At 45.2% G+C, this 18,316-nt stretch overlaps 1 protein-coding gene across 12 annotated transcripts in view; it reads left to right on the top strand.

The window, feature by feature from the left end:
• Positions 1-18,316, top strand: part of atp2b2 (ATPase plasma membrane Ca2+ transporting 2) — a 784,580-nt gene that overhangs the window by 267,847 nt on the left and 498,417 nt on the right. The gene's annotated exons all lie outside the window — the stretch shown is intronic.

The following is an 18,316-nucleotide window of genomic DNA, read 5'->3' as shown; positions in this document are numbered from 1 at the left end:
GGACGTGAGTCTAGATTCGGATCAGCCATGATCCTATTGAATGGCGGAGCAGGCCCGAGGGGCCGTATGGCCTACTCCTGCTCCTATTTCTTATGTTCTTATGACGTCTAACATCACTTCAGGTTGCTTTACAAGAAAATTGAGGGAAAAAAAGACTGAAAGAAAGGGATAGTTTATGTTTTATTACCTAGACATCCTCTTGGAGGTAACCTGGCTCAAGGTTACTGCAAGATTTCTGTTTGCTTGGTACCAGCAGGAATAGCTACCATCCTGCTGCACAAAATCGCAATACCGTATCTCAATAAGCAGGATGTCTGCCAGCATTTAAGGAGAGACAAATAGATTTTACGCCTTGTACTTAAACTCCCACTTACTGCTTGGTCAGATTTCCCACCCTCTACATTCCTGGCTTGGCTCTGTGGAGGAGCCAGCGGATTTCCTGGCAGCTTGCCGACCAAACTTATTTGAGGCCCGACCATTCCTCAAATTCAAATGAGGCTTCTCAGTTGTGGAATTGGGCTGGTAGGCTGATGTATGAAAATCAGTCCCGTAATCTAATATTTATGGCTACATTTATATGTAGTTTTGTTGAAGACAGAGTGCATAATCATTTGCATTTATATAAGTTGACCATAATCCTGACAAATTCATTTATAAAGAGAACCCAAAAATAAATCTTGAATGCAAAACGTCTGTTTGATTGGGAATAACTTTTATTGGCCGATCTTTTCAGTTTATCTGCAAAGACAAAAAGGGGTCACTTGAAAACTTGGCTGAATTTTTCTTCCAGACTGAGTAAAGTCTCAGGGATATTTCTGGAGCATATGTTCATCAACAACAACTTGTATTTATATAGTGCCTTTAACGTAGTAAAACGTCCTAAGGCGCTTCACGGGAGTATTAAAAGACAAAAAATTTGACACCAAGCCACATAAGGAGAAATTAGGGCAGGTGACCAAAAGCTTGGTCAAAGAGGTAGGTTTTAAGGAGCGTCTTAAAGGAGGAAAGAGAGGTAACGAGGCGGAGAGGTTTAGGCAGGGAATTCCAGAGCGAAGGCACGGCCACCAATGGTTGAGTGATTATAATCAGGGTTGCTCAAGAGGCCGGAATTAGAGGAGCGCAGATATCTCTGGGTGGGGGGGTGGGGTTGTGGGGCTGAAGGAGATTACAGAGATGGGGAGGGGCGAGGCCATGGAGGGGTTTGAAAGCAAGGATGAGAATTTTGAAATCGCGGCGTTGCTAACCAGGAGCACAGGGATGATGGGTGAACAGGACTTGGCGCGAGTTAGGACTCGGGCCGAGTTTTGGATCACCTCAAGTTTACGTAGGGCAGAATGTGGGAGGCCAGTCAGGAGTGCGTTGGAATAGTCGAGTCTAGAGGTAATAAAGGCATGGATGAGGGTTTCAACAGCGGATGAGCTGAGGCAAGTGCGGAGATGGGCGATGTTACAGAGGTGGAAATAGGCATTCTTAGTTATGCTGCCGATATGTGGTCAGATCTCATTTCAGGGTCAAATATGACACCAAGGTTGCGAACAGTGTGGTTAAGCCTCAGACAGATGTTAGTGGGAGGGATGGAGTCAGTGGCTAGGGAACGGAGTTTGTAGCGGGGACCGAAAGCGATGGCTTTGGTCTTCCCAATATTTAATTGGAGAAAATTTCTGCTCATCCAGAACTGGATGTCTGACAATGATGTGCCAAATAACTGCCTGAATCCAAGAGGTTAAAGCTTAAAACTAAAGGCTTTTATTAAGTAAGAACATGGCATCAAGTTAACACAAGGCAGCCATCATTCATCACCGACCCAGCCCTTATGAGTAAGACTCACACCAATCCGGAGGATCCAGAGGGGCAGGGCTAGGGAGGAGCCTTAGTGGTTACATCTGTAGAACATTCTAGACATTAGCAAGTACAACAACAACAACAGACAATACAAATGCCAGAACACAGAGTTATTTCATCACAGACAAGCAGTCAGACAATTTAGAGACCGTGGAGGGGTCGAGAGAAGTGTTAGTGAGGTAGAGCTGGGTGTCGTCAGCGTACATGTGGAAACTGAGGCTGTGTTTTCGGATGACGTTGCCAAGGGGCAACATGAAGATGAGAAATAGGAGGGAGCCAAGGATATATTCTTGGAACATCAGAGGTAACAATGCGGGAGCGGGAAGAGAAACCGTTGCAGGTGATTCTCTGGCTACGATTAGATAGATAAGAATGGAACCAGGCGAGTGCAGTCCCACCCAGCTGGACGACGGTGGGACTGCACATGAAGCAGTCGTGTAGTGTCCTTTCAATGTAAGAAAATACGCTGTCATTTTGTGGAGTCCATGGGGGTAAAATTCAACTTCGGTGGGGGCGGATTGGCTGCTTGTTATACAACCTGCCCAATTTTCCTTTCCCCTGAAGTCACTCAAAGAAAATCAGGCAGGGTGTATAACGGGCGCCCATTTTACACCCCGCCAAATTTCTTTTCCATGGACATTATTTTATTTGCCTTGACATTTCTTGAGTCCATTACATTTAGAAGCTAGGTTGCATTACACAATCAAAAATACTTTAACTGGGAAACTTTGATTTAAAATGCTTACATATTTTTGTTTATTATCAAAAACAAAATATTATATAGCAGTTTAAATTGGTGGAATTGTAGAGCACATTGAAATAATGAGTAGCTGTATTCAAAATTGTTCTTTATGATTTGAAGTGAAATACTGAAAATGAATAAGTATTTTTGCTTTGCAAGGTGTCACCCTTGGATCAGTTGGTGACACTCTTGCCTCTGATTCAGAAGGTTGTGGGTTTGAGTCCCACTCCAGAGACTTAAGCAAAAAATCTAGGCTGACACTCCAGTGCAGTACTGAGGGATCGCTGCACTGTCAGAGGTGCTGTCTTTTGGATGATGTCATGAATGGTGCTATATAAATGCAAGTTCTTTTAATGGCATAATTTAATAAATAACGTATGATCAGTCCCACATGCTGCACTGAAACATCCTAAAATCCACAGCACCCAAATCAACATAAATATACTGAAACATTTTAATCCTATAATTAATGTATTTATGAAATCCAAGTTTGAGTTATTTCATTAATTCATTACTTTAGAGTGGGAACAGGGAAAGTAGCAAAATTAATCAAGCATTAGAAGCAATACAAATGGCATCATTTAAAAAGACACATGCAGTGTGAGCCCCAAGAAGTTGGCTTGAAGATTCCCCAAATTGTTCATCTCAATAATCGTGGGGCAAATTTGGGCTGCTTGTGGGGGGAAAAGAATGAGAGGCATGATCGCAAAGTGATACAGTGGAGCCGGGATGAGCTCTCCTGCTCCTTGCCGGCTCCACATAAATACAAGTTCAAAAAAATGCACTGACCTTTTCTGCAGCCTCCAATGGTCCCTTTGAGAACCGCTGGTTAGGCTGTCGTAGAACTGGAAATTTTAGTCAGAGCATGCATGGTGCATGCTCCACCTCGTTTTTCACAAATCTCGCAGAAGGGTCCTGAAACGTTGCTTTCAGGCGACCGCCAAGGATGCTTCAAAACAGCGAGGACCAATATGGCGCGGCCATGCCGGCAACGCAGATCAGGCGCATGACTTTGTGCCCCGAGATCGGTGTACATTGCGCATGTTTTACACCTTATGTGCAACACATACCAATTTCTCCCCCATTACGTTTTATCATTTGCTATGATCATAGTAAGCTGTGATCATAGTTAAGTAATTATTAGAGATTATGAGCAGCTGAGAGTGAGCTAAGGTTAACCCATGGGTTCAAGGTGATTTAGATCGTGAGAACTACAAAATTAGAGTAAAGTCTTCCTATTCTACATAGTGTAAGTTGTCTAGTTTTTCTTGAAAATGGCAGTGGGTTATTTAAGCTCTAATTAATGTTTTTGGACCAGTCGTATTCGTCAGGTAGTACTGTGGCCTGACCTCGACCTGTGATGTTTGATGAGTTTGCAAAACCGTGTGATACAGGAAAGTGTACCAACAAGGTTTATTATAGCATAGATTACTATAATTTAACAAAGGATCGATTTGCCTTGAAGTTACAAGATAAAGTAAGAAATGCTATATTGCAAATTATGTTCATGATATATGCCTGTTTTGTATCGCTTTTATGAAGCTTTTTTTCTAACTATAGTTTCTTTCTAATTATGTTTGATGAAGTCCTTTAGATGTAACTTAGCATTACTTATTGGTTGTGCATAAACAGGCAAAGTATTTCAACTTTGAGCTTTGTAAGAATGAAACAGTTGTGATGAATGAATTAGGATTTATATGTAGTTTATCCCACTGGGGGACATTCTCCTGCAGATTCCTTTTAAGAGGAATTCGCCAATGACCCACCAGTTTTTTAGCTTAAATGCTGTCCGTGAAAAGGCAGCATTTTTAGTTTCTTTTGTTTGTTGGAAAATCCTAATTTCTTTTGAGAAGAATTAATTAATTCATCAGGATCTGAGGCTCATTCAGTGCTTTTAAACCATTGGATAATTATAATAAGTTATATCTATATTACCTTGTAAAGACCAATGGGTTAACACACTATAATATATTTATATTTTCTATAAAATAGATAAATGGTTATCATCTCTCTCCTGCCTTCTCTTTGTAGAGAAAAACACTGGCACAGGTTTGATGGGCCAGTGGCTTGTATTTGCACAGTATTATTCTGATTCTGAGATTTATCTTTCATATTTCCTATTCCTCCCATAGTTGCCTGTGCCTTGTACATGTCTGCCTCCAGTCTGCTTTTTAAAAATTCTTCATGTTGCCTGTTTCCTCTTTTATTTGAGAAAGTGGGATTTTTAATGCTACAACTGTTGAATGGCAAGCAGCAAACTTTGCTGGACGGGTTTGTTTTATCATTTTCTGCCCTTTCACATGGAATGAATCCAATATTTGGAATCGCTGCATCCAACAAACCCAGGCCAAGGACTGATGAAGTCTCCATGGAGGATAGTTAAAGTTGTCAGTTGAGATTGGTTATTTGTATGGGAGTACGGTAGTTCGTGCTAAAACGGCCAACATACCGAAATAGTAGGGCCAATTTTAACTCGGCTTGCCCGTCAGAAACGAGGCAGTAGCGGAGTTTAAATCGCTGTGCACCATTTACCGTGCAGTTATCGCCCTGCTGCCATATTTCCTGGGGCCTTTTGCTGGGTGACCCAGGTGCCTGCCTGAATCAAGCCGGAGCCTCATTACTGTATGCAAATCACGGTCCTATTGGGTACATAGGTCCCTGATGCAATGTGCCTGCTCCGCCCATTTGAACTAGGCGGTGAGGAAGAAGCCCCAAAAATGTACATAAAGAATTATTTTTGTACGACCAAGAGGAGCTCCTCCAGCCTCCAGAATAATAATGTGGGCTACTGCTGCCTACTTTGCGATTGTCCCCACCCCATCCCATCCCATCCCATCCCCAGACCTACCTGTGTCTGTCAGCCAGGTCGGCCTGATGTTGGTTGGCCTGGAGCCGGAGAGCTGCAGCGGGATGCCCAATCGGGGCGTGCAGTTTACCGTCACAATGGTAATGAGGTCATGCCCTCAAAATGGACCAGGCCTCTTGCCAACAGGGATGGCCAGGCATTCTGCCTGCTGCCTGCCTGTTCCGTTTCTGGAGTTAAAATATACTCCAGTGTTTTTAAGTACACCGATGAGCATTAGGAGAAGTTGAATGTCTGTGAAAGAACCATAACCTGACTCACTTCAGCTGTCTATCTGCACCTCTTGTTCTTCCACATGTGAATGACTTTGTAGAATGTCAGACCATAGAACAATTTGCTTACTCATGGTTGCCATGTCTGAAGACATCAAGCGCGATAACATTGTTGAGTCAAGTAGCATGACTTTTCAATTCAGTTGGCAACAATTTTGATTCTTCCTGGCCAAATGTGCAAGTAAAATGTTCAAATTTAGATGGGCATGATGGATTACTCTGATGTATTGTGACATGTTGCGAGATGCTCTGAGTATCTCTATGCCACCCAAGAGGGCAGATGGGCCCTCAGTTTAATGTCTTATCTGAAAAACAGCACCTCAGACAGTGTAGCCCTCCCTCAGTCCTGCACTGAATTTTGTGCTCAAGTCTCTGGAGTGGGACTTAATTATAATATTGGTGAATCATTGAAAGGAAAATGGAAACGATCATGAAATGGATAGCTGTGTGAAATCCTGTAGTATTTATGAAACTAACAAAATCATAGTGACAGTTTTCATCGTTATTTAGTACTTTGAACAGATACATTATACAAATACTTACCAATTTATGCATCCCTGCAGCTGCAGGATCTCTACCACAACTGCAGGCAAATGTTTTTGATCTACAAAGAGGTTCTTTTCAGATCAATTATGAACTATAAAACCAGCCTTTGGAAAACCTAGATATGGAAATTTTCCTGTTCACGTGATACAAATGTGTCTCAAGTGGCCTCTGGAATAGTTCTGTCTAGAATTCTTAGATGTGCCATGTTTAGCAAAATAGTAACAGCATTCTTTATAAATGGGCTAAGATTTCACTGCATACTAGTTGATTTCCCATGTCATTACACGTAGGGAGTGAGGACCAAGTGCTGTCTAGGTGAAGCAGGGTTAGAAGGTGGAAGATAATTGGACCAGAAATAACAACAGAAAATGCTGGAAAAACTCAGCAGGCCAGGCAACATCCGTGGAGAGAGAAATAGAGTCAACGTTTCGGGTCAAACTCTTTGTCAAGACTGGAAAGGCACAGGAAATGAAATAGATTGAGAGGCCAGGCTGGGAGAGAACAAAAGAGAAGAGACATAAGATGTATTCAAAATGAGACGAGATGGTGATAGGACTAGTGGAGACAAAAGACGGCTCAGATTAGGTGTGAAACGTGCTGGCAGAATGGGAGACAGCTGCCATGTGGGAGAGAAGGAAACAGGGGGGGTGGAGGGCCAAAACAAAGGTGGGGATAAAAAATAAGTAAAAATGTAATAGGGGCCGAGGTTATGATCTGAAATTGTTGAACTCAATATTGAGTCCAGAAGGCTGTAAAGTGCCTAATCGGAAGATGAGGTGCTGTTCCTTGAGTTTACGCTGAGCTTCCGTGGAACAATGCTGAGCTTCCGTGGAACAATGCAAGAGGACGGTGAGGTCCGAGTGGGAATGGGGCGGTGAATTAAAATGACAGGCGACCGGAAGCTCAGAGTCACCCTTACGGACTGAACGGAGGTGTTCCGCAAAGCGATCACCCAATCTGCGTTTGGTCTCCCCAATGTAGAGGAGACCGCATCGTGAGCAGCGAATACAGTATACTAGATTGCAAGAAGTACAAGTAAATCGCTGTTTCACCTGGAAGGGGTGTTTGGGGCCCTGGGCAGTGGGAAGGGGGGAGGTATAAGGGCAGGTGTTGCATCTCCTGCGCTTGCACGGGAAGGTGCCAGGGGAAGGGGTGCTGGGGGTGATAGAGGAGTGGACTAGGGAGTCCCGGAGGGAGCGGTCCCTATGGAATGCTGAAAGGGGAGGGGAGGGGAAGATGTGTTTGGTGGTGGGATCACTTTGGAGGTGGTGGAAATGGCGGCGGGTGATCCGTTGAATGTGGAGGCTGCTGGGGTGAAAGGTGAGGACAAGGGGAACCCTATCATGGTTCCGGGAGGGAGGGGCAGGGGTGAGGGCAGAAGTGCGGGAGATAGAACAGACACAGTCGAGGGCCGTGTCAACCATGGTAGAGGAGAATCCTCGGTTGAGGAAAAAGGAAGACATGTCGGAAGCACTGGTGTGGAAGGTGGCATCGTCGGAGCAGATGCGGCGGAGACGGAGAAACTGGGAGAATGGAATAGAGTCCTTACAGGAGGCGGGGTGGGAGGAAGTGTAGTCCAGGTAGCTGTGGGAGTCAGTGGGCTTGTAGTGAATGTTGGTCAATAACCTATCCCCAGAGATGGAGACGGACAAGTTGAGGAAGGGAAGGGAAGAGTCGGAGATGAACCATGTGAAGGTGAGGGAAGGGTGGAAATTGGAGGCAAAGTGAATGAAATTGTCTAGTTCAGGGCGAGGGCAGGAAACGGCACCGATACAGTCATCAATATACCGGAAAAAGAGGTGAGGGAGGGGACCCGAGTAGGACTGGAACAAAGAGTGTTCCACATATCCCACGAAAAGGCAGGCATAGCTAGGACCCATGCGGGTACCCATAGCAACACCTTTGATTTGGAGGAAATGAGTGGAGTTAAAGGAGAAGTTGTTCAATGCGAGAACAAGTTTAGCCAGGCGGAGGAGGGTGGTGGTGGATTGGGACTGGTCGGGCCTCTGTTCAAGGAAGAAGCGGAGCGCCCTCAGGCCATCCTGGTGGGGGGTGGAGGTGTAGAGGGATTGTACGTCCATGGTGTAAAGGAGGCGGTTGGGGCCAGGAAACTGGAAACTGTTAAAGTGGCGGAGGGCGTCCGAAGAGTCGCAGATGTAGGTGGGAAGAGACTGGACAAGGGGAGAAAAGATAGAGTTGCGATAGGAAGAGATAATTGGACCAGGGTGTGCAGATGTAATTCAGTCCCCATTTTAAAGTCATACTTTCTGTCCTTACTTTAAATATGTCCCTGTTTATAATGAAAACTGCCTATGTAAACTTGTCACGTTGTAATTACACCCTCGCACAACCCGTGTTGCTGCAGCACCTTCACTGGTGGGAGGGTGTAATTACAGTGTGCCAAGTTTAAATAGGAAATTTCCATTATAAATGTGGACAGAGGAATTTATAATGGCAGAAATTTACATAAAGTGCACACCAACATAAGATTTTTTTAATGTACTATATAGATATAATGCAGAGGGGAAATCCTCTCCATGTGCCCTCTGAATTATGCTTAGATAAGTTGGGGAAAATGGCATTTACATAGCACTGAATCACATCATTCAGGATGTTCCAAAGCACTTCACAAACATTTTGGCCCGTTGTTACGTAGACAATCAGAGCATCCATTTTGCACAAAACTGTTCCACAAACAACAATGAGAGGAAGGACCAATAATTTATTTTTGGTTCTGTTATTTGAACGACAGCTGTTAGCCAGGACACCAGAAGAACTCTCTGCACTTCTTTGAATAGTGCCATGAGATCTTTTAACTTTTACTCGAACCACAGGACTAGGCCTTAAACTGGACCTCAGCTTAACATCTCATCTGAAGGACACTGCTCCGTCATTACTGCACTGGAGTGTTAACCTAGTTTCCTGTGCGCAAGTCCTGGGGTGGGCCTTGAATTCACAACATTCTGATTCCGATGTAAGAGTACTGTCAACTGAGTCGAGATGACACGAGTTTGCAATGACCAATGCAAAGATTAAATATTGATGGCAACTAATAAACAGCAGAGAACCAAAATATGTCATTAGTGAGTGATTAAACACAATTGTTCGCACGCGCACGTATATCAATTACATTGTGCTGAACATTTGAGAAAATGTGCTGATTTTTGCCTGTTTAAAATAACAGAATGTCACAGCTTTATTAATAAGTGCAAACGTAGACATTGAGAAATGAGCACAAACCTTTGCACGGTAACTGAAAACCACGTGCCACAAACTGATTCTCGTGGATTGGCAGCTGCGTCCTGTTGCCACATCTGCATTGTGGTGGGTTCATTGTTATTCGGCAGGGCACAATGTGATGGGATTTTGCTCTGTGCTGTCAGCTGGTTTGTGTCACCAGGTGACAGCGAGATGACTCAGAGCATTAGATGAGGTAAAAGCAGCATTGCAGATAGCAATCGAAGTGTAGGTGGAATGGACTGATGCCGGATGAAACGAGTGGTGAGGTTAATAGCTTGATGATTGGTTCATGTCAGAGAGAAAGCCCACTGAAGAAACTTTGGCAGCTTCGCAATCTGTGTATTTTATGATTTCTTATCTTCGGTTGCTTGCATGACTCACTGCATTGCTTAATTTTTCTATCGGTAAGATCAATTTTTTCCAAGATTATGAAACCTGAGCAGTGACATCTAAATAAATTTATAAATTTCAGTAAATATTAAATGTAACAGTTTTTATAAGCAGTGTTTGTAAAGACATATCTATATCAGTGATAACAACAGAAAATGCTGGAAAAACTCAGCAGGCCAGGCAACATCCGTGGAGAGAAATTAGAGTCGACGTTTTGGGTCAAAACCCTTTATCAAGACTAAAGAGGCACAGGGAATGAAATAGATTAAGAGGCCAGGCTGGGAGAGAACAAAAGAGAAGAGACATTAAGAGGTATTCAAAACGAGACGAGATGGTAATAGGACTAGTGGAGACAAAAGACAGCTCTAGATTAGGTGTGAAATGCACTGGCTGAATGGGAGACAGCTGCCATGTGGGAGAGAGGAAAAAAAAGGAAAGGGGGGGAAAACCAAAACAAAGGTGTGGATAAAAAATAATGGGAGCCGAGGTTATGATCTGAAATTGTTGAACTCGATATTGAGTCCGGAAGGCTGTAAAGTGCCTAATCGGAAGATGAGGTGCTGTTCCTCGAGTTTACGTTGAGCTATATCAGTAAGCTCTATGCCGCAAAATTTGGCTCCTGTTTTTTGGCGCTACAAGTGCCGTCTTGGGTCCAAAATGGCGTCCGCGCTGTGAGCGTGCGCACTTCCCGGACGTATGCAGAGTAGGCAGATTGTGACGTCAGTCAGAATGTAATGCTGATTTGACACCAGTGCTGCCATTTCCGACCTCCATGCTCCAGCTAACGCCCCTCTCTTAACCTCGCACAGCGGAACATGCATTAAGCAGCAGGAAGGACCCCCCAACCAGTGTTAGTTAAAGGGATCATCACCTGCTTTCAGGTTCGTTGCTGCTTGATTTCTACTGGCTCTTGGTGAGTTTGTAGAAGTGTTTGGTGGTTTGTTATCTTACTTGAAGTTGCTGAAGTCTCCAGAGAGTGGTGTGGCAGGTTACTTGAAGGCTTTTGCTCAGACCAGTTGCTCAGACTTGGGTGCCATAGTTTGTATTCCCCTTGGCCCACAGCATGCCTGCGGCATGAGCAGAGGCGGCAGAGCGAGGAACAATGTATGTGACATCTCCGCTTCACTAAGGAGGTGTTCACTGAAATCTGCCACCTGTCGCAGGCAGAACTGTAGCCTCAGAGCATGGCATTGCCAGTGGCAGTGAAGGTGAGCGTGGCCATGAATTTTGATGTGTTGGGCTTCTTCCAGGCTGCAGCAGGCAATATTTCCAACATCTCCCGGTTTTGCCGTGCACTGTTGCATAAGGGGGGTCACTGAGGCTCTGTATGGAAAGAGAGGTGAATACATTTAATTCTCTTTTGCCAGAGAAGCAGGTGGAGCGAGCACGTGGCTTCGCCAGGATAGCAGGCTTCCCATTGGGGCAGGGTTCCATTGACTGCACACACATCATTTTGCGGGCTCCGGAGATGTACTGCAACCGGAAGGGATTCCACTTCCTGAATGTCCAGCTGGTGTGTAACCCAGCTGGTGTACGACCATGCTCAGCACATCATGCCGGTCAATGCTCGGTTTCCTGGCAGCAGTCAGGATGCCTTCGTCCTGCGGCAGTCCACTGTAGAATCCGCACTTGAGCCAACACGATAAACCAGAGGGTGGCTACTGGGTGACGAGGGCTTTCCGCTGACCACCTGGCTCGTGACTCTGGTGCGCAACCCAAGCACATGTGGGCAGCATGCATATAACGAAAACCATGATGCCACATGGAATATGATCGAGCAGACCATTCAGGTGCTTAAACAATGCTTCCACTGCTTGGACCGCTCTGGAGGAGCCCTGCAATACTCGCCAGAGCACGTCTCAAGATTCGTCGTGGTCTGCTGAACGCTGCACAATCTCGCCACCATGAGGGCACAGCCCTCGCCACCAGGTATATGGCGAAGAGCTGAGGAGGAGGAGTTAAAGGGACCACCCATCAAAAAAATATATAAAAGGGAACATTGCTTACCTTCCCTCTATTACTGACCATCATAGCATCCTCTTGGCCACAATGCTACAATAAAAGCCACCACAAAAAAAAATTCCAAAGCATATTTAGAAATCAACCATCCAATATTACATACCAAAGTCAACTAATCACCCTTGTGCATTCCCTTAGTGCCTGTCTTCCGTGTGCCTTTGCCTGTCCTAGTGTGCCTACGCAGTGCTACCCCAGGGGAAGGCTGCTGACTTTGTGGGGGAGACTGCAGATGGCCTTGGAGGACAACCTCGAGCAGTTCTGGGCCTGGAAGGCCTGGCTTCGGACTGCACCGTCTTGGCATAGGTGGCAACAGTTCGGGCTGGCTGGCTGACAGGCAACAGCGAGGGCACTGGCGGAGTGGCAGTGGTGGGAGGACGAATGCTGTCATCCTGAGAGAGGACAGCAGGTTTGTCCTCCACGGAGCCACTGCCATTACCTCGGGGTGGCGCCTCAGCAATCCTCGTAATGTGTCTGAGGACAGATTGCTGTTACACCCTGCAAACCTCTTTCTACACTGGTAACCGCAACCACGATGGCAGCAGTCTGAGCTTGTCTGGCAGCAAGCTGAGCTTGCATGACAGAAGACTGAGCTTCCACTGCAGCACCCAGATGTTGGGTGGCTTCTACTTGTGCTGCAATGGAAACTGAGACATCGGCCACAGATGCTGCATCATGGTTGGGTCCACAAGTGCACTAATGGAATTGGCCATCACTTCCATGCTGGAAAGGATGGGCTCCAAGCTCTGCGCAAAGCCCTGGGCAAGGTTTCTGCCGGACCTCTCCATGCTCCTTGACACTGCACGCAGGCTTTATGGTAGGCCTGCCAATGCACCAAGCATTTCGTTGTGCATACCCATCAGCCTTCTTCTGTAGGCAGCCCTATTGAAATCCTCATCTGCGTCCTCTGCAGCAGAACCCGTGTGCAACCTCGCTCTCTGGGGAGTTGGCACCTGCGCTACCCTTGCCCCCTGCCCAGGCTGCAGACCACTCATGCCTGGAGTCTCCCCACGCGCAAATCCCGTGTCTAACCTATCATCTAAAGTACGTGGAGTGTCAGTATCTGAGCTGGTGGCTGCGAGTATGAAATCGAGTAACGGTGCTGTTTCTTAAGCATCACTGCTTTCTTCCTCTTCCAGTTCTTGCTCCTCCACCACTGCCTGGCCAGGTTGCAGTTCTTGGATATCTGAAAGGAGATAGTCACAAGGGTAAGGTTGTGGCGAGGGGAGGGGGGAAGCAAGAGGTGCATGTTTATGATCTGCAGCTTGTAAATCAGAAGAGATTGTGGGATGAGGGGAAAGTGGGATGTGAGAAAGAGGATTAGGTATCAAGATACTGTCATCTTTGACTGTTTAAGGCCCACCGCTGGCCATGGGCTCAGCAATGGCCACTCCAATAATCTCCAGCACCATCTCCTCCATGGGGTTTAGGTCATGCAGGCGTGACGGTCTCCCCGCAGGTAGCCCCTGCTGCCTCCGGTTATGAGCCACCTTGCCCTGCAAGAGAGAGGGAAGTGTGTCAGTGAGTGTGGTGCAATATGTTTGGGTGATGTGCCTGCCTATTGGGTGAATAGCTGACAGTGTGTGCAAGCTGTGAGATGTGGGTGTGAGGCTTGCAGCAGCGTTAAGCGTGTGAGGGTGAGGTGAAGCTATGAATATGAGCTATGAATCATGATTGTTAGAGATTATTGGTAGGTGAGTGAAGGGGGATGGGGAGGGTGGTGAATTGAGCAGTGTCTGAGTCTAGTGTTTCAGTTGTAAGGATATGGCATTTGAGATGAATTCATTGACCTTGACCACTCGTGAGGTCATTAAACTTCTTGCGGCACTGTATCCAGATCCTCGGGGCTACACTGCTGGCATTGACTGCAACGGCTATCTGCTCCCATTGCCTTCTTGCAGTTTGTCTGGAGGGTCTCCTGGCCCCCTATGGATAGAGGATAGAGGACCTCTCTCCTCCTGTCCACCTCCAGCACTATTGCGTCGGAAAATCTTCGAGCCCGCGCTCTCCCTTGTTATACCATTAGTACGCCACCTTCTTGCTAAGAATGTCTTCCCCAGACACATCCACCACCTGTTCCAGCCAGAATACACCTCCTTTAAGAAGTGAAGGCTGGCTTTAAGTAGTGCTCGCCCGGCATGAACTTGGGCCCCCTGCTGAGGCCTGCAGCCACTCAACATTGCGTTCTGCACGGGGCTGCACACTACTATCATTTAAATTAGCAGCAGCATGAAGTTTATGTGCTGTCTGCATCGGACTCAACAGGCGCAGGCTAGTTGTGCATCGCGATACTCCCGCCCATTTTTCAGTGGGCTATTGAATTTAGCCCACAGTGCTCTTTATATTTTACAGAGCTATATAGGTTGTAGCTCAGTGATGGGGGACAGGGATTTTCGACTCTTGCCCAAGATTGGAGTGAAACCAGTGGACTTTGCCCGCCCAAAGCCGGCGCCGGGAGACCAAAGCCATTTCAGGTTCGAGCCTCATTTCAATGTAGCTAGCTAGCTGCAGGCGCCAAATTGCTGCTTTGCTCCAGCTGGCCATTTGGGAGGAGGACAGTAAAATGACCCATTGTGCTTCATAACTACAATCGGGGGTCATACAACATGGTAGGACCCTGATTTGCATATGGAAACAACCCCTTGCTTTGGACAGGAGTGCCGTTTGCCCATTTACAGATTCACTTGAAAATTGCATCAGGCAGGCCTCAGGCATGCAAGGGGAAGCCAAGGCCTCCAAGGGGAGGCGTGGCTGCTCATTTTTCAGGCAAGGGGGTGAGGGGCGGGGTGGGAGAGACGGTGGGGAAAATTGCCCTGCCCCCTCCATATTTTATTTTTGCCATTGCGATTGTAACATTTAAAAACAATAATCACATTTATGAGGGTATTTCTGACACATGCCACCATTGTCATAAAAGAAAGGTAATTGTGTGTGAACGGTCCAAATTTCCATATTGATTTATTAAAACTGATAACGTTCAGAATGATCACAATTATTTAGGACTGTATATAGTTGAATTTTGCATCTTGGAATTTAAACTTCTTCCATTCATAGCTTGTGAACAAGTTACTCCCACAATGCAACATTTAATTTAGTTACCGTTTGCAGAGATTTAAAATGTCAAAGTTTATACTTTTGTACACGTCTAATATATATATATATAAATAATTGGATTTCCCGTTCAGCAGTGAGCATAAGTTCAAGTTGTACATGTGTAAAACATGGTTAACATGACAGACGTGTGTCCTTGCTATAGCAGCATAGAATGCAGGAAATTGATACAAGTAGATTAGCAACTCTAATTCCATGCCTGTAGCATTTGAACAGTGAACCTTGGTATTGTGCTATTTCTCAAATCAAGAATATTTCCATTATTTTAATCTTTCAGATCTGTTAATCCTTTTGTGAAGTTTTGAATCTTTAAAGTTCATCATTGTGATAAGTGTAATGCACTTTAATGGAGCATAGCACCAAAAATCACTTGTTATCTCCCTCCCTATCTCTGTAACCTCCTCCAAGTCTACAACCCTACGAGATTTCTGCACTCCTTCAATTCAAGACTCTTGCACGTCCCCGCTTTTTATTACTCCACCACTGGAGGCCGTGCCTTTAAGCTCCCTCCCTAAACCTCTACCTCTCCCTCCTCCTTTAAGACGTTTCTTAAAATCTAACTCTTTGACCATGCTTTTTGGTCAACATCATCTTATGTGGCTTTGTGTCAAATTTTGTTTGACAACGGTCCTGTGAAGTGCCTTGGGCCGTTTTACTACGTTAAAGGCACTATAATAATGCAAGTTGTTGTTATTACTTAAAAGCCCTCAAGGTGAAATATTAGGTGTACAGAAGTTGACACAGATTTTCAAAACTTTTTCAGTGCAGACCTCTACCTCTTCAGTTGTGATACAGAAACAAACAAATTGTTGGTACTTTCAGCTGAGAAAGAACAGGTTCACAAAATGATGCATAACAAATGTGGAAGCCAATCAGCAGGAAATATGGTCAACAGACCAGCATCTTGGGTAGGTCTTGACTGCAGTCTGAGTTGTTTTGGATTCAAAGGCATTTCAGTTAGATATTTGTGTTGGATTTATGCTGTTATGAGTGAAAAATGTGGCCTGGAAAGCCTAGTTTTCCCATGCCATAGCCCTCATCTGTCTTTGTCCTTTTTACCCACCTTCTTATAGCCTGTTTCTGCTCCCTCTTGGTGAAACAGCGAGCGAGTTCCAATATGATAGACAAGTTTCACCTACACAAAGAGGCATAGAATTGAACAATCTTCCATAACACAATTCTGACACTCCCTCACCTGGAGGTTGAGTAGAAGTAGAAGGAAGTTGGGAGGAATGGGCATAACGAGTGGACAAGTGGAGATGGGGGAAGGGGCAGCAGAGAAAGCTGGGTCAACTGGGAGGGTTTGGAAGAAGCAGGGAGAGAGAGAAAGTGAAATTGTACCAGGACAGTCAGTTCCCACTTGCATACAAGTTTTTTTAGGGCTGTTCAGTGTTCCATACAAGTTGGCTTCCAATATGTTGCATGTGCTCTATTTTGTATTTTGAAGTTGTTTATGGCAGAGGGAGAAAGATTTGAAGTAGTCTTGAGGGGAAAAAGTCCTTATTTTGATGTAGAAACCTAAAGAACCACCTAAAAAAAAAACTGCATTTGGGGTCTGAGTGAGAGCTTTTGAGAATATTCCTAATGTTTCTGAGCTATAAGTTTTATCATGTCTCTGAAAATGTTATCCTTTCTTGCCCCATGTGTATCAAATGTGCGTAGCAGTAGCTGCACTAATTATAGTCATTAAGCTGGGGTTTCTAAACCTCTTGATCAGATATTTAAGTTTAATTGTACTACTTGTACATATTTTATTGCTTAATATCACATATGATTTGGAATAATTAGCTGCATTACTTTATGCACTGAAATTGCCTTTTTTTTCCTGCACTGTTGTGCCCTACATTGTGCTGTAGCCCTTATGAGACTGTGGGGCGGTGGTGGGGGGGGCGGCCGGTGGGGGGTGGGAGGTGGGGGGGCGGCTGGGTGGGGGGGGGCGGCTGCGGCCGGTGGGGGGTGGGAGGCGGGGGTCCGGGGCGGGTGGAAGCAACATACCTGCAAGGTCATATCTTTACCTCATTTTAGTGTGCTGTGGTTTATTGTTCAAATAGTTGTATTGGTATTCAGAGGAGCAAGTGACAGAGACTGAGATAGCATCAATATAGCTGTTTTTTGTTAACTGTCTAAGGCCGTGAACTGGCCTGGAATTGTCTGCTCAGCTTAAGGCAGCATAGTCACTAACCACTGTGTTACCTTTGGATTTCTATAATGGCATCCCCTATGATGCAATAACTCGAGTGAATGCAACTGCTCCATGGAAAAACCAGGTTTAATTTATCAATAAACAAGACAATAGCCACAGTAACCTTCAGGATTTCCCTTGCCTTAATATCTCCTATCAAGCTAGCCTCTTTGCTAACTAACTGAGTCCACGTTTGATTACGTTTTTGTCAGTGTAAGTTGTGTTTTTGCATCTGTCACCGCTACTATATATGGTTCTGCAACGGTGCTCCATAAAATGCAAGCGATTACTTGAGCTGGCACTTCTAACAAATGGCATACTGCATTCGAAGAGTGCCACCTCCGTTCAGGGTTGATTGATACCACAAGTGCTCTTGGCAAATATTGTGCTTGTGTGAAATATCCTCAAGTTAATGAAATAAGGTGTGATCATCATAGCCAGGATGGTAGGTCACAAATTGTATATCATTTCTGTAAACAAAATAAATACATTTTCAAAAACCAAACCCCATATTAGATGGTTCAGAAGCATGGCAGATGAAGAGTATGAATTATGAAAAAGAATTGGTTTTATAAAATTTTTTCAATTGTAATGTCTTGCAAGTGATGCCCTCTATTTGTGCTTCACATTATGGCCCCAAACCTCCTCAGGTCACAAGCCCAGCAGTTATGGTTGCTCAGCCTTCACCCTGACCACCCACTGGCTGTCATTACAATGCGTTTCAACTGAAGCTCAGGAGGGGTATCTCCTGATGCAGGGAGTCCTTGTCCCTGGCCCTGCCACTGCCAATAATTTGCCTTGTAAGGGGCAAATGAAAGTATTGCCCCTTACAAGGCATTGAGAAGACTCCCAGAAGTGGTGGAGACCTGGTGCTACAGACACATTGCTGTTTTCCTGGGGTTCCACTGGGAGACCAGTGAAAGCCCCTGTGGAATTTCAATATTTGCCTATTCGAGGGAATTCATTTATTCCTGGTTTACCATCTTCAGTGCACAAATTCTTGTGGCAGTGTTAGCTCTGTAGTACATGTAGAGTTAAAGCACTCTGTGATTAAATGGCGTGAAGACTGGAATAACATTTTATATTACATTTTATATCTTTGTTTTGAATTC

This window comes from Somniosus microcephalus, chromosome 11 (assembly GCF_052327205.1).
Source record: "Somniosus microcephalus isolate GS21.2 chromosome 11, FLI_Smic_1.0, whole genome shotgun sequence".
Taxonomy (NCBI): domain Eukaryota; kingdom Metazoa; phylum Chordata; class Chondrichthyes; order Squaliformes; family Somniosidae; genus Somniosus; species Somniosus microcephalus.
The sequence above is the reverse complement of the archived record's forward strand: the minus strand, read 5'-3'. Positions and strand labels throughout refer to the sequence as shown.